Raw genomic sequence first — 18,009 nt, forward strand, 5'->3', positions numbered from 1 at the left:
CATTGGGCTTGTTATCTGTTGACACCCTCTTAAATACTTTTAAAACCGCAATGGAACTGTTGTCCATATTGAGCTGTTTTATACTAGCTAGCTGCAAGATGTGGGGACATGGTAATTGAATCAAGTTATTGTGCATTGTGCAATAAATTTTTTTATTACAAGACTCAACTGATAAATAGACTCCTTAGCTCTCTGAGAGTCTGGCACCTTTACTGCATTTACTCATCTGTGCCAAGAGAACACAATGGTGTTTATGTGCTAAGTTATGGGATGAGATCCCTTCAGGAAATGTGAAAATCATGCTTCATGTATTAGGCATGTTGTTCTACTCATTCATTTTGCAAATGCTTCCCTTGCCTTTCTACTCCTGTGGTACTGCCGTGTCAGGAAAATCTGTGGTTACGCCATTCCAGCAACCCCGAATAAACTGTCAGATGTTATATCTCTGTAACTGCAGAAGGCAGCATACAACATTACACTGCAGTATATGCATAAGGGGAAGATGGTACCACAGTCTTACTGTAGCGACCCCAAATAAACTGTCAGATGTTATATCTCTGTAACTGCAGAAGGCAGCATACAACGTTACACTGCATGCATAAGGGGAAGATGGTACCACAGTCTTACTGTAGCAACCCCAAATAAACTGTCAGATGTTATATCTCTGTAACTGCAGAAGGCAGCATGCAAAGTTACACTGCAGTATATGCATAAGGGGAAGATGGTACCACAATCTTACTGTAGCAACCCCAAATAAACTGTCAGATGTTATATCTCTGTAACTGCAGAAGGCAGCATACAAAGTTACACTGCAGTATATGCATAAGGGGAAGATGGTACCACAGTCTTACTGTAGCAACCCCAAATAAACTGTCAGATGTTATATCTCTGTAACTGCAGAAGGCAGCATACAACATTACACTGCAGTATATGCATAAGGGGAAGATGGTACCACAGTCTTACTGTAGCGACCCCAAATAAACTGTCAGATGTTATATCTCTGTAACTGCAGAAGGCAGCATACAAAGTTACACTGCAGTATATGCATAAGGGGAAGATGGTACCACAGTCTTACTGTAGCAACCCCAAATAAACTGTCAGATGTTATATCTCTGTAACTGCAGAAGACAGCATACAAAGTTACACTGCAGTATATGCATAAGGGGAAGATGATACCACAGTCTTACTGTAGCGACCCCAAATAAACTGTCAGATGTTATATCTCTGTAACTGCAGAAGACAGCATACAAAGTTACACTGCAGTATATGCATAAGGGGAAGATGGTACCACAGTCTTACTGTAGCAACCCCAAATAAACTGTCAGATGTTATATCTCTGTAACTGCAGAAGACAGCATACAAAGTTACACTGCAGTATATGCATAAGGGGAAGATGGTACCACAGTCTTACTGTAGCAACCCCAAATAAACTGTCAGATGTTATATCTCTGTAACTGCAGAAGACAGCATACAAAGTTACACTGCAGTATATGCATAAGGGGAAGATGGTACCACAGTCTTACTGTAGCAACCCCAAATAAACTGTCAGATGTTATATCTCTGTAACTGCAGAAGACAGCATACAAAGTTACCCTGCAGTATATGCATAAGGGGAAGATGGTACCACAGTCTTACTGTAGCAACCCCAAATAAACTGTCAGATGTTATAGCTCTGTAACTGCAGAAGACAGCATACAAAGTTGCAGAAGACAGCATACAAAGTTACACTGCAGTATATGCATAAGGGAAAGATGGTACCACAGTCTTACTGTAGCAACCGCAAATAAACTGTCAGATGTTATATCTCTAACTGCAGAAGACAGCATACAAAGTTACACTGCAGTATATGTATAAGGGGAAGATGGTGCCACAGTCTTACTGTAGCAACCCCAAATAAACTGTCAGATGTTATATCTCTGTAACTGCAGAAGACAGCATACAAAGTTACACTGCAGTATATGCATAAGGGGAAGATGGTACCACAGTCTTACTGTAGCAACCCCAAATAAACTGTCAGATGTTATATCTCTGTAACTGCAGAAGACAGCATACAAAGTTACACTGCAGTATATGCATAAGGGGAAGATGGTACCACAGTCTTACTGTAGCAACCCCAAATAAACTGTCAGATGTTATATCTCTGTAACTGCAGAAGGCAGCATACAAAGTTACACTGCAGTATATGCATAAGGGGAAGATGGTACCACAGTCTTACTGTAGCAACCCCAAATAAACTGTCAGATGTTATATCTCTGTAACTGCAGAAGGCAGCATACAAAGTTACACTGCAGTATATGCATAAGGGGAAGATGGTACCGCAGTCTTTCTGTAGTAACCCCAAATAAACTGTTAGATAGTATATCTCTGTAACTGCAGAAGGCAGCATACAAAGTTACACTGCAGTATATGCATAAGGGAAAGATGGTACCACAGTCTTACTGTAACAACCCCAAATAAACTGTCAGATATTATATCTCTGTAACTGCGGAAGGCAGCATACAACGTTACACTGCAGTATATGCATAAGGGGAAGATGGTACCACAGTCTTACTGTAGCAACCCCAAATAAACTGTCAGATGTTATATCTCTGTAACTGCAGAAGACAGCATACAAAGTTACCCTGCAGTATATGCATAAGGGGAAGATGTCTTACTGTAGCAACCCCAAATAAACTGTCAGATGTTATATCTCTGTAACTGCAGAAGACAGCATACAAAGTTACACTGCAGTATATGCATAAGGGAAAGATGGTACCACAGTCTTACTGTAGCAACCCCAAATAAACTGTCAGATGTTATATCTCTGTAACTGCAGAAGGCAGCATACAACGTTACACTGCAGTATATGCATAAGGGGAAGATGGTACCACAGTCTTACTGTAGCAACCCCAAATAAACTGTCAGATGTTATATCTCTGTAACTGCAGAAGACAGCATACAAAATTGCAGAAGACAGCATACAAAGTTACACTGCAGTATATGCATAAGGGGAAGATGGTACCACAGTCTTACTGTAGCAACCCCAAATAAACTGTCAGATGTTATATCTGTGTAACTGCTGAAGACAGCATACAAAGTTACACTGCAGTATATGCATAAGGGGAAGATGGTACCACAGTCTTAGCGTTTCAGTGTTATGGGGTGATCCAGTGTGTAAAAAGACGTTATGTACAACTGGATGACTTGTTCAGTCATGCTTTCTTTAACTGCACATACTAGGATTCCAATGTCTCTATATAAGTTTCTAGGGAATGTTTTTTTCTTTAATATACCTATAACTAATGTTTGTTTCTACCTGTATAGTGTCTATGTGCCTGGATACATACAGTTGTTTGCATTGGTGTGTGTATACTTGCATGTTTGTGCTTGTTAGCCATAGTGGACTGTCATGCCATCCCCTATTTAATTATCAAAATCCAGAATTAATTCTCAGACTTAAAACCATGTTGTTTTCTATGATTTACCTTGGTTTCTTAAGATCCTGAGCATAGTAAGACAGATATAAGAGAATGAAGTAATGAAACTGATTGCTACACTACTTTGGTAGTGTCTATCATGTATGTAGAAACTAAGTAAGTCATGTGGTTGAGGCAGACGAACAAAGAATTTTGCAAACCATAAGGTACCAGAAATACGACAGACTCTAGTATGCAGAAGACTCACTGTATGTCTGCTAGATAGGAAAATAAACTTTTTTTATTTTATAGGTTATATGAAACACCCCAATTTATTGATGAGAAGTAGTAATTTAGTAGTCATCCCTTAAGTTATTAGCCAGCTGCTTAAGTATATACCCTAAAGTGAGCATTTTAATCATCTGTAACAAAGTGTCTTCTAAAAACTGCACTTTTGTGAAAAAGGGTCACCTAATTACATTTTGTAGAAACGTAATTTTGATGAGTCAAGGTAGACCCACTTTTTATATATATATATATATATATATATATATATGTGTGTATATATATATATATATATATATATATATATATATATATACACACACACCCCCACACAAACACACCCCCCACACACACCCACACACACCCCCACACACACACCACATATAAAAAATATATATATATATATATATATATGGATCTAGGACGTTTGACCGAAAGATCAAACATACGAATTCATAACCACCGAACACAGTTTAACAAAGTGCTTTCATCGAAAAAGCGCTTTCGTTAAAGCGCATTAAAAAAACACTATATTTATATTTCTGCAGGGGGGCAAAGCCCCCCTGCACCCTCCACACACCCCCTACTTTAATATTCTCCCTCCGAGACCGCACTACAGTGGGGAAAAGGAAATTTTCCCTTATCCGCACCATAGTACGGCCTCGGCAACAGGCATACTTAAGGAAATTTTCCCTTATCCGCACCATAGTACGGCCTAGGCAACAGGCATACGTACGCGAAAGTGCTTCTTTGGTGAAAAGCACTTTTGCGTAAGTATGCTCGCCTTAAATGGTTTTGAACGTTTGATTTTTCAATCAAACGTCCTAGATATCCATATATATATATATATATATATATATATATATATATATATATATTTTTTTTTTTATATATACACATATCAAGTTACTAATTCCAAAATCTCAGAACATTGAGGAAAGGAAGGATTTGTAATCCCCAATGTACTCTAACCTTATGCAGCAACATTTGCAATTTTCTGTAACTTGACTTATATTTATAAAACAGGCCACAGCTAACACTTTCTTTACCAGACTTTTGAATGAAACCCCCTTCCTAAACCTGACTTCCCCCTCTCATTCTCTCCCTCCTCTCTTAATACCGGCTGCCTGATGTTGTACTGAAGTTATAGATTATTAGACTGATTTGCTGTAGCACCTCTTCTCATTGTGTTATGTTTAGCCTAAGCCATTGCTGATGTTTCCTGGGGCATTAACCCTGTACTGTATTATATTTGTGGTCACGTTTGCATTTACTTGCAGATTTCTACTATTGTTTCTCCTCATCTGTTACTTTTCATGAATTGTTTTTATCACTGAAAATATGTCAGATATTTAGGAGTAATAATGAAGAATATATTAAAATCAACACAATGTGTAAACTATTAAAACAAATGTCAAACATATCGCGATCGTAATGCTACTGTGATGTTTCCTTTGGTAACATTGTAACAGTTTGACTGTGGACAATGTGTAATACTGACTGCTTTGGTGAATGAGAGTATTGGCGGCGTTTACCACTCCTATTTTATTTCACCTTTTTATTCCATCCATCCATCCATCCATCCATCCATCCATCCATCCATCCATCCATCCAGCCATCCATCCATCCATCCATCCAGCCATCCATCCATCCAGCCATCCAGCCATCCACAACCCCTTTTCCCATTTTTGCACATGGGGTTGGGGTATCACTTCAGAAGTGACAGTCGTCTAGAGCCAAAGATTACACCACCAGGTGGCTAGCCCTGCTGCGGTACTTCTTCCACACCACACACTTGCACAGACATTCACACCTATGGCCAATTTAGAATATCCTGTCTACCTACTGCATATCTTTGGAATGTGAAAGGAAACTGGAACACATGCAGGAAACCCACCCAAACACAGGGAGGACAAGCAGACTCCACACAGGAAGCACCCCAGCCAAGAGTTGAACCAGGGAACCTCTTGCTTGCTGCTTGTGACAATACTAATTTTGATTTTTTTTCTTTTTCCCTGGTAATCATATGGCTTCTGCTGCTCTTGTCTGCCTGCTTGGGTATTGAAAACATATTCTCTGTGAGGAGTCATAAACCATGAGTGGTCATGTGCTACTGCACAAGACATAAAGACATTAAGGCACGTCTTTTGTCATTGCATAATAAGTGTGACTAGCATGAATCATAGAGTCTGCAGCGTCTGTTAACTGTTTGTGGAATTGTCTGTGAGCACTTTATTTTGTTTTAAAATATTTAAGTTCTTCAAATATTTTCAGCCAGATTTTTAAACTCTGTTAAATGATCAGACACATTAATTGTTTGCTTCTAATAATACAAATCTGAGAAAAATTATGTATAAAAGAATAGTTTAATCTATCTGTTATGGGATTCTTTTTACTAAATTCTAGTACTCATCTAACCTATAATGAGAAGTGGTACATATGGTTAATAGCTTTGAGATGAAGTGACACATTTTATGTTACAGTCACATCAAGCATAACTTGAGACTAAAAAAGGGGAAATTAACTTCCTTAAATTTGAGTTTCAAAAAATGTATCTTCCCAGTAGGTCTGTCATTCCTCTCTGAAAGATAATTTTCAGATTGCCACTAAAATGGCCCCACTCATTTCACTAGCAATGTTGACTTATAGGTTCATAGGTTCATACTAGGCTATCTGCCCTAGGGCATTTATAAGCCTAGCCAGAGTGTGTTTGGCTTTCGCCACCCATTTTAAATTAATTTTGCTATGTCCTTTTTCGAGGTTAGTATACTGTGCCTCTGTCTAACAGTGACACAGAAGTGATACCCTGGGTAAACCTACGATCTCCCATCCACTCATCAAGATTCCTCTTGAAGAGAGTCAATGAGGGACTCTGCCTAACCTGGACTGGGATTTTATTCCAGAGTGAAGGGAGCCTCTGGGTTATAAATCTGTCCCTCCAGCATGTCCTATTTATTTCAGTGCTGAGGTTCAAGTCTCTCGAGCACGTAGCTCGATGGGATTTGGATTTTCTGAGGTGCAGCATGTCCATTAATTCCAGGTTGGACATGGCTTTATACGTCAGGCACAGATCGCCTCTGAACAGGTGGTATGCCACTGAGTAGAGCTAGAGTTTCTTTAACTGGGCAGCATATGGCATCTATTTGAGCCCTTTGATCCTCTTGGTGAGGTACTTTTGGGGTCTTTCCAGTTGCTGCAGGTGTCTGGTAAGGTACATCCCAAAAGGGGCACTGCACTCAATTATGGGCCTGATGAGGGATGAGTAAAGAGGCACGATGACCTCCCCTGATCTAGATGTGAATCCCTTCATGATTAGGTGGGCTATATAAAATGTTTTTCTAACCACTTTGGCCACGTGGTTGTCAAATGAGAGATTGCTATCAACTTGGGTCCCCAGGTCCCTAATTACTTCTTCTGTACTTAATGGATTACCACCTATGTGGTAATTTGTGGGCACTTTGTTTTTTCCAAAGGGGATGACTATACACTTTTTGGCATTTAGCTTGAGGCCATGGTTCTGGCACCAGTTGTCTGTTTCTATGAGGCCCTTTTGGAGGATGCTTGTGTCGGCTGGAGAGTCGATTATGGTGCCCAGTTTGCAGTCATCTGCGAACTTGGTAAGCCACAGTCCTTCTGTGTTGGCCTGTAACTCCGAGAAATATATACCGAACAAGAAAGGTCCCAGGACTGAGCCTTGTGGGACGCCACTTGTAACTGGTTTGGAGTCTGACATGGCTCCAGCAATTCTAACCATGTGGGTTCTGTCCGTGAGCCAGTTTGCAACCCATCTAGTGACATAGGGGTTTATATTTAAGCTGATGAGCTTATCTATAATGCCCGAGTGGGGTATTGTATTGAAGGCTTTTGCGAGGTCCAGGTAGGCTATGTGGACCACCTTCCCCTCATCAATGTCCTTGGTGACTGTTTCAAAGAAATCAACCAGGTTTAAGAGGCAGGATCTGCCCTTAACAAAGCCAAACTGGGTAGGATCCAGTGTCTGTAGGTCCCCAATATCTTTATTTATGAGGTCCATGATGATCCTTTCCATAGCTTTGCAGACCAAGCTAGTCAGGCTTATGGGGCGATAGTTTCCAGGATCTGTTGAGGCACCACCTTTGGGGAGAGGGACCACTGTTGCTGTATGCCACTCTTTGGGTACATATCCTGTAGTAAGGCTGAGATTCAACAGTAGTTTTATATTTGGGTTTAGCTCTTCTTGGAGTTCATGTAGGATGCAGCCCGGGACACCGTCTGGTCCCATTGATGCTGTGTTTTTTTGCTTTGGAGAGGGCGGCTCTTACCTGAGCATCTGAGATGTCAGGGGGGCAGCACTCTGCTGGGATAGATATTTGCCCTTTTGGTGGGGGGGGGGGTTGCGATGAACCTGTCAGCTAGGATGTTGACAATGTCTGTGGGTTCGGTGTATTTTTTGACATTTTGGACTAATTCTGAGCATATCTGGGAATTTCCACCCAGGTTCCTAACATAACTAAAGAAAGCCTTGTGATTATCCTTAGTGTCCTGTGCAATTTTTCTCTCGAAGCTGGCCTTAGATGATTTTATGAGTGCCCGTAGTTTTTTGCTAATACTGATCAGAGATGCCTTTCCTTTTTGGGATTTTGCTCTATCATGTAGTAGCTTCCTCCTTCTATTGTATAGTTTGTTTATGGCTGGGGTCCACCAGACAGGACGCCTGCCTTTGGAGGATTGGGTCTTGGTTTTATTTGGGATTGCATGATCCATGCATTCCTGAAGGTGTTCATAGAATGCATTTATAAAGGATTCTGCGGTCTGGGCCATATTTTCCACAGGCTTGGGGGCTTTGAAGGATTCCACCTCAGTTTTGAGGAGTGTGAAATTTGCTTTAGAGAAGTTTTTCACTGTGGTTTTCTGGGCAGGTGGTGGGGTTGGGATGTGAATATCCAGTGAGATTAGTTTATGGTCTGATCTTACCAGTGAGGGATACACTTCTGATCTGGAGCATAGAGTCCCCATGTTGGTGATGATCAGGTCCAGTATTTTTTCCCTTCTTGTGGGAGTGGTAACAAGTTGTTCCATAGCATTTCAGTTTATAAATTCTAGGAACCTTTGGGCTAGGGTGTTGGAGCTTGAGTAATGCTCCCAGTCTATGTTTGGGTAGTTGAAGTCGCCCAATATAATGGTGTTTGGTGAGACCTTCATATTTTCCAGTGTTCTCAGGAAGGCCGAGTGGGGTTCCTGGGTTTGGGAGGGTGGTCTGTAGCAGGCTATAAACTGGAAGGCATGCAATTATATTATCTTTATGATTATGTAAGCAGATTTGGCTGAACACTTATAAAAAGATATCAGATACTCTTGCTGTTGCTGATATTTTGAACTTAACTTTTGCTCAGTGTGATACGAAAGGCACCTTAACAGTGAACATCATTAGTGTGGGAAAGTCAGACATGTTAAAATAACTTTTCAAGAAGAAAAACTAGGCATTACTTATGAAGGCATCATAAACATACAACTGTAGTGATGAGTAACTATAGAATTATCTACCCATATGTGATCCATATCTGTCTAACAGATTATAGTATATTAAACTGTTAAAATAAAATGGGTACATTTCAAAAGACATGCATGAAAACTCAGTGTGCATTAGTCTTAACAGTACTGATTGCTAGGCTTGACGCCACTCCATGCTTCTAACCAAACTCTACTTTTTATTTGGCTTTATTGGCATACATGCACCCATGAAGACTTAAAATGTAAAATATGGGGAGCACAGTGGTGCATTGGTTAGCATTGTCACCTCACAGCAACAGCAGAGGTTCTCTGGTTAGATTCTCTGCTGGGGTGCCTTCTGTGCAGAGTCTGCATCTCCTACCTGTGTTCGTGTGGGTTTCCTCTGGGTACTTCGGTTTCTTCCCACATTCTGAATTGGTCCTAGGTGTGTGTGTGTGTGTGTGTCTGCCTTTTGAGGAAGGTTGGGCTCTAGGCTGGCAACTCGACACCATAAAAACTCTACTGCCACTCATTGTGTGGACCATAGATCGACTGTGGTAACCCCTAATGGGTGTAGCCAAAAGAAGAAGAAGCACATCCATATATATCAATGATTTAACATTCATGCAAGTCTTTTGTGATTTATATAGTGTTTGACTTTTAGGGGGAAAAAAGACAGAAGTACTTTTAAACAAGTTTAAAGTACTTAGGTGAATTCACCTTCAGAGTGCAAGTTAGAAACTGCTGTTAGAAACCGTATGCAGTACAGAATGATTTTGAGTTAACTAAATGTATCTGGTGCAATAGATTTTTAGAAAACATTGCATTCTCAGAACATCTCCAGATTTTGCTTTGCACACTAGTAAGTGTGCACTTCTAATGAATGCTGTGATCTGTATGATTTGAAGTACATTAATTTTAAGGTAAACCTGAAACCTGAGCTTGTTGGCATTTATCAGATTTGACAACTTTCTCAGATAAGAAAGGTGGCATTGGGTAACAGTGTAAAGGCAAAGAGGACAGAGGTTTAAATTGCTTTGGTAACAACACTGTAGAAACGTGTGTGGTAGGGCTGGGGGAAATGTTATCTTCTGATAAATGCTGTGATAGAAGTAAAGTCAGGTATGGAGGTCGCCTTGGTCCTCTTTCTCTGCATAGAAGCAGATCATAACATTTAGCAAGAGAGAAGTGTTTGTCTTTAAACAGATGGTGTATAATTCTAGGTCAGTAAAAGCTGTGGTGGAAAATGGTGTTCAACTGTTTTCCTTTGAAAGTGCACATAACGCACATGTGCTAATAACCTGAATTCATTTTTGTTGCTGTTTGTCTATAGGATAAAATCCAAATAACACTCAGAGCTGTGCATACTAAATATGACATGGTTCCGCTACAGACCCTTAGTTTAATGAAATCAAGGGAAACAGAATGCATCTCATTAAAGTGAAAAAATGCAGCTAATTTGCATTACATTTTATCTCAGTTCATTTACATGAAGGTCATTTAAGGATATGATTATAATTTATGCAGCTACAAAGAAAGAAACTTAGAAAAGTTGCTAGATAGAAACCACATCTTGCCATCTCTAAATAACTCCAGATGCTAAACTGAGATACTTTAGGCTTAAGTAATGTTAAATAAACTGTTGTAAGGCCTTGCTTTCACATTAGCTTGCTATTTAATACATCCTGATTTTCATAGTACAAAAACAGAGCAATGGAAACTCTTTTTTCAGAGTATCTCTTTTCTTCCAATATGCTTCTTTCAAGTTTTTCAGTTGTTTACATCCTGATTTCTTTATTACTAAAAATGTATTTGTTGCACTAGACTTCTATATATGCCATCAGACTTTGCAATATCATTCAATAATCAAAACTGCAGAACTATGGCCAGAAATGTTGATAGATTGGATGTACTGTTCTGGGGGCATTTTATTGTTTTGGGGAAAAGTAAGTGTTGCTCTTATTAATGAAGACATGTTTCAGGAGATTCACCAATACACCTATATGAAATGCAAATGATAGTTAAGAAGAGAAATGCTTCACCCGTAGACCATAGAGCATACCATTTCTACAGCGTTTGCTTCTTGGAAACATACAAAACATCCCATATTATTCATGTATTTATTTATGTGTGCATGTATGCATTTATTTATTTAAACTTGTTAACGAGAGTAGAGCATTCGTCATAAATGACTGATTTCAGCATCAGCCTGGGAAAGCTTTAAAGTTTGACAGCTACAGAGATAATATTACAGTAAGTAAAATATATGTAATCATGCAAATTTTGAAAATATACAGGCATTGTATATAGTAAGAGAGATAAATGTACAGGTCTACAATTTCTGTGGAGTCTTACGAGAAGCAAGCAGGTTTATAAAACAGGCATTGCGTTGTTATATACAGTTATGTACAGATAATTGTATCTATTAATAGAGGGTTATATAGATGGCTGAGACAATACGATGCATTAAAACAACAAAGAGTGGTTAAAGCAGAAGGAATAGTGAAGGTTTCAGTAAGAAGGTGTTTATGGCTTGATTAGGTTATGTCATTTGAGATGTTACACTGGTATTACACTATTTTTGGAGATGCATTTTCAGCTAAGAACAGAATTTTGAGTAAGAGACTGTGCTTTTAAGTGAGATAGCTATGTATTCCATGATTTTGGGACCTAGTACAGAAAGTGATCACTGCATTTGCATTTTCTTTTGAGTGAGTGACCTGTAATGAGGGTGCAGAATGGTCAATGTTTTTTAGGTTGGAAAGTCTTTCTTTAATAGTTTGAACTGTTGTGATCTGAGAAGGTGGTCTGCCCTTTGTTTGGCAGGAAACCGTATTCCTTTTTGTAATGTTTTGCAATGGTGTTCTTCATTGGATGAGAGTGTGATAAAGCTACATCTTTATTGGAGAGTGCATGAATGAGTGTTATTTGCTTTATTGGACTGTAGGACCTAATCATTAGTTTTTTGTACCTGATCCCAAAATATGGGAATCTTAAGACCAGTGGTGTTTTCCTTTTTTTCCAAATATCCAGACCTCTTATTTATTCATCATCCTATAGCAAAATCATCCTTTTGTTTTATGTATTTCCTGGTTTAGCCTTAATGAATGTCATTCTAACCATTGTTAGCCACCTCTCCAATTTTAGCTACTACAAATTAAAATCCTAAATCGCTGGAAGCTCTCGGTAACAAAATCTGCCTTTTCATATCCCTTGAGACCCCTACAAACACTACTGCATTTCAGTCCAAAACAACTAAATGACTGCCTGTTACTCAATAGGTCAAAATTCTATTAACCTTTCAAGTTTTTTTAAATTATAAAGTTACAGTCGATATAAAAAGTGTACACACTCATGTTAAAATGCCAAGTTTTTATGACATAAAAAATGAGACCACAATAAATCATTTCAAAACTTTTATGTGACCTATAACCTGTACAATTCAATTGAAAAACAAACAAATCTGTTTGGGGAAAATATAAAAACTAAAAAATGTACAATAAGCTGGTTGCATAAGTGTGCAAACCCTTAAACTAATATTTTGTTGAAGCACCTTTTGATTTAATTACAGCACGCAGTCTTCTTGGGTACACACCTGCCACTTGCTACAGCAAAAGCTATGGTTTGCAGAGAGCTTAGAAAGCATCACAGGGATCTCATTGTTGAAAGGTATCAGTTAGGAGACGGGTACAAAAAATTTCCACAGCACTGGATACACCATGGAACACAGTGAAGACAGTCATCAAAAAGAGGAGAAAATATGGGACAACAGTGACATTGCAAAGAACTGGAGGTGCCTCCAAAATTGATGAAAAGACAAGATGAAAACTGGTCAGATGCCAAGAGACCTACAGCAACACTGAAGGAGCTGCAGGAATTTGTGGCAAGTACTGTTTTTGTACTACATGTGACAGCAATCTCCCGTATTCTCCATATGTCTGGACTATGGGGTAGGGTTGCAAGACGGAAGCCTTTTCTTACACAGAAATACATCCAGGCCCGGCTAAAATTTTCAAAACAATACATCATATCTCCCAAAGGCATGTTGGAAAATTTGTTATGGTCTGATGAGACCAAGGTTGAACTTTTTGGCTACATTTCCAAAAGGTATGTTTGGTGAAAAAACAACACTTCGCATCACCAAAAGAACACCAGCCCCATGGTGAAGCATGGTGGTGTCAGTATCATGCTTTGGGGTTGTTTTTCTTCAGCTGGAACTGGGGTTTTAGTCAAGGTGGAGGGAATTACGAACAGTTCCAAATACCAGTCACTTTTGGCCCAAAACCTTCAGGTGTCTGCTACAAAGCTGAAGATGAAGAGGAATTGTACCTTTCAACACGACAATAACCCCAAGCATTCATCCAAATCAACAAAAGAATGGCTTCACCAGAAGAAAATTAAAGTTTTGGAATGACCCAGCCAGAGCCCAGACCTAAACTCAATAGAAAGTCTGTGGGTGACCTGAAGAGGGCTTTGCACAAGAGATGCCCTCCCAATATGACAGATTTGGAGCACTTTTGCAAGGAAGAGTGGGCAAATATTGCCAAGTCAAGATGTGCTATGCTGATAGACTCCTACCTAAGAAGACTGACTGCTGTAATTAAATCAAAAGGTCCTTCAACAAAGTTGGGAGGGTGGCCTAATGGTTAAGGTGTTTGCCTTACAAACACAAAGTGCAGGGTTTGAGTCTCACAAGGGATAATTGGCTAGGCTTAAAATGGCTCACAAGGGCAGTTAGCCTAGTACTAATCTATGAATTAATTTAAAGGTATGCACACTTATGTAACCAGCTTATTGTTTATTTATTTATTTATTTAAAATATTTCTCCTAACAGATTTGTTTGGTTTTGAATTGAATTGTACAGGTTATAGGTCACATTAAAGGTAGGAAAAGTTTTGAAATGATTTATTGTGGTCTCATTTTTTTATAACACAAAAACCTGGCATTTTAATAGGGGTGTGTACACTTTTTATATCCACTGTAGATAGCTTTCTACCCCTGGCTAAAAATTTCAGAATAAAGACCCTTTCTATATTCTGAGAAGTCATTCTCATTCAGGACCCATATTGTATGCTCTTAGAACAAACCGAGATAGCATAACACACTTTTTCTTTACATTCCCTGCAGGTGTCTTCAAACCTCTGATTCTAGCTTTGACCTCCTCGTTCAGCCTTCTCTTCTCTTATACCTCCAAGCTATTTGAAGCTCTTGGCCTGTTCCATTGTTTTTCTTTCTGTTTTAATTTTCGGATTTTTTCTGTTTTTATCCATTTGCTGTTATGACCACTGTGTTGTCTGTACTCAGTTTCCGTTCATGTGCCTTCAATTATCCTTTCCATTCACCTATTATTTACTGAAGTTCCTGTTCAGAGTTTGCTTGTAATGTCACATCAGCTGCATAGAGCAACCTTTTTGCTAAAGTAATCCATCCCTAATATGCTAAAAGGTGTCCTCAGAGTTGAACCCTTATGCACACCTACTCCAACTATGAACCTGTCTGTTCATGCTTGTGTCATTGGGTCCATGTACATAGACTGCACTGATTCTGCCAGGGTTTCCAGAACTTCAAACCATTGCAGGACTACACTAATCCACTTCCTGGGGACTTTGTCATTTGCTTTTTCGAAGTCTGTGAATGTGCAATTGGATATTTTCCTTATTTCTAACATCTTCTTCACTGTCTTTTCTATGCAAACATCAGGTTGTTGCACTGCATTCTGAACTGAATCTGAACTGCTGAGATACCATCTTACTTTATACTGCTGTATGTATTTGTTTATCCATCACCCTGTCCAGTACTTGCCACACACACACACACACACACACACACACACACACACACACACACACACACACATATACACACTCTCACACACACACATACACACACACTCTCACACACACACACACACACATACACACACGCGCGCACACACACACACACACACACACACACACACACACACACACACACACACACACACACACACACACACACACAAAAACTGAGGTTGTCCTGGAGTTCAAGTTTTCAATGAGAATGTAATGTCTTTGTCTTTAATATTCATTTTAAAACAAAGAGTTAGAAGGTCACACTGAAAAACCAATGAGAAAAAACTAAATGAAAACTCCAGCCAAACTAGAACTTCCAAAGAATGACCTCCCAAACCTCCTGTAACAGAGGCCCATGGGATATATGCAAATGACCCTTATGAACATCAGGTGTTTCAGCTATATGGCAATTCTGATTGCCCATGAATTTTACGTTTGAAGTCATTTTAATGGACAATTTCAGCCAATAAAGCCAAACCCCACTAGCTATGGATATGCATATTTCGGCCTTGTTATGACCTCTTCAGCATAGCATAAACAGAGTGTTACATGACTTAATTCTTCTGGCGGTTTTACATGTAACTGAGGAACCAACTTGCTGAGCACAAAATTGTAAATTTAAAGCTCTCACTTGCTGTTTGTTTTCTATAGAGGAATTACTGCCAGCTCTGTTTGGAAGTGGGAATCAAGAATAATGTTTTGGGGAAGATTTCTCCCTTCTTCATTTTTAAGTGACTGTGAAGTTGGTGTGTATAAGTTTGGGGGTGTTGGTGGCTTACCGCTCCTGCAAACACACTTAAATTTATTTTTTCATGGGGTTTGTTTGTCAAGAAGTTGTGTTCAGTGAGTTGATTCCTTGGGAAACTTGTAACCAGTGGGTGAGTAGCAGAAGGATTTTGCATTTTAAAACTGAGGCTTGGATTTTAATGCTATAAAAATCTAGTACTGAAAAGAAAATAGTTGTATGTTACTGTTGTGTCAAAATGTACAGGTTACATATTTAGAGGACCTCATCTAGTTCTTTGAATAGTGCTGTTGACAGGTGGGTTTATGCTTGTTTACACTGCATTATTTAACACCTTATATGAGTGAATCATACAGTCAATCATTGTATATATCTGTTAATTCATAGTTCACATAGATTCATAGGTATGTACCGGATAGCTGTGCGTGTGTATCATTTTAATTTTCCCTTTAGATGCTTGAATTAACCTATCTCGTTTGGTGTTAGATTGGCCTCCCCTGATCCCATGGTCAATAACTAAATATTATCCCTAATTAGAATAAATGGGATCATACCATAAGTAATTTAAGGGGACCCATGGATGGGATAAAGCATTTATGATCTGCCTCTGTCCATTAATAGTATTGGGGGAGTCCTAGATTAAACTTTCTGTTTCCCATCCGTAGATCCGACTTGTGTTTGATTGTGAAAATGGTGGACATTCAGTAAGCACCCTCTTCACTGAGCTCCTAACAAAAATCAAGTATTCCTGGCTTAAAGCCAAATGTCTTGCATATAGGAGTGCTGATCTTAAAGGATTTTGCAACCTGCTTCAAACTATTCTGTCAACTTGGATCTCTACTAGAAGCAACTTGAATAAAAAGCATTAGTTTACTGCTTGTACAGTTGCAGAAATCCTCTCCCCGTGTAAAACTAGGCCTGAAGTCAACAGTACATCACTGCAGGGAAGCCAGATTATGAGAAGATGTTAGAATGTCAAAAGAATCTGAAGTAATGGAGACACAGACCACAAAAACAAAACTCTTGGCAATAGCATCTCCAGAGAAAGATACACGTTCTACAAGTCAGAAAATATCCAAGCAACAGGAGTCTATGAGAACAACAGCAAAAAAGAAGCCTGAATCTAATATCCAAATGGAGGAACTCAAGCAAGCTCTTTTCCCTATCCGTTCAGCAATACAAAACTTTTCCAAACAGCTCTCTGACTTTGGTAAAACAATGACCCAAATAGCGGAATGCATGGATCTCTTTGACTCTAAAACACAAGATAATGAATACCAGATAAGCAAACTGAAAGAAATTAGCTCCAAAACCAAAACATTACTTGAAATACAACAGAAACTGGTTGATTTAGAAGCCAGAAGCCATTGGAATAACATATTAGTCAGAGAACTTCCTGAAAGCTATGAACACAGTCAGTTGCCAATAGTTAGTGTCCAGATTTTCAAAAGCTTACTTTCGAAAGAAGAGCATTCCAAGGAGATAGTCATTGAAAAAGCCCATCGAGCACTGTTCATAATGCAAGACATAAATATCCCAAGACAAGTTTATGTCAAGCTATTAAATTATCAAGACATTCAAAAATCTTAGCAGCTGCCAAAAAGCAAAAACAGATAACCTGGAATGGTATTAAGCTTACTCTTTCACAAGACCTTCCCATTGAGATAAAAAAGAAGCGACAAAGCTTATCCCCGTTTTGTGCAGATCTGATTAGTCACAAGATAAAATTCCAAATGCACTATCCTAATACCGTCCTGTTTCAAAATAAGGATATTAAATACACAGTAAACTCACCATTAGAGGCGAAAGCTGCAATTCACCAAATGCTTTGGCAAATCTCTGGCTCCTTAAACTCCCAGATGAAAGCCTATTCCTTCAAGTATTAGGTATTATTCTTGATTTCTTTCTTTAGTTCCTCGCACAGCTAAATTGCTGTAATCCTGGCTATATTTTATTCCTGGGAAACTGGAAAAGCTTACTTTAGCTGATTGTATAGCGAGAGAAGGAAAAGTGCGGTTTTCGTTGTCCAGTGGGTGACACTTTATGTTGCAACCTTCTTTTCGGTCAAAGTGCACCTTATCATCATGAAATCACCACAACAAATGGAGAATCAATGAAAACTTTGTGCAGTGATAATCTCGCAAGGAATATCTGGTCAACAGTAATAAAACCATTCACTACTACTGACTGAATCATGATTACAAAAGGGGTACATGGATTTTCTATTCCAGTCTTTCGCTTGCATAAAACTTCGCAGGGGGCATCAGCCACAGCAGCGACACT

The 18,009-nt window shown here is 39.1% G+C and overlaps 1 protein-coding gene across 5 annotated transcripts in view; it reads left to right on the top strand.

Moving 5' to 3' along the window:
• The window catches only part of CDK14 (cyclin dependent kinase 14), a 3,129,234-nt gene that overhangs the window by 862,817 nt on the left and 2,248,408 nt on the right, over positions 1–18,009 (top strand). The gene's annotated exons all lie outside the window — the stretch shown is intronic.

Source organism: Protopterus annectens, chromosome 3.part1 (genome assembly GCF_019279795.1).
Source record: "Protopterus annectens isolate FY-2018-M chromosome 3.part1, PAN1.0, whole genome shotgun sequence".
Lineage (NCBI taxonomy): Eukaryota > Metazoa > Chordata > Ceratodontiformes > Protopteridae > Protopterus > Protopterus annectens.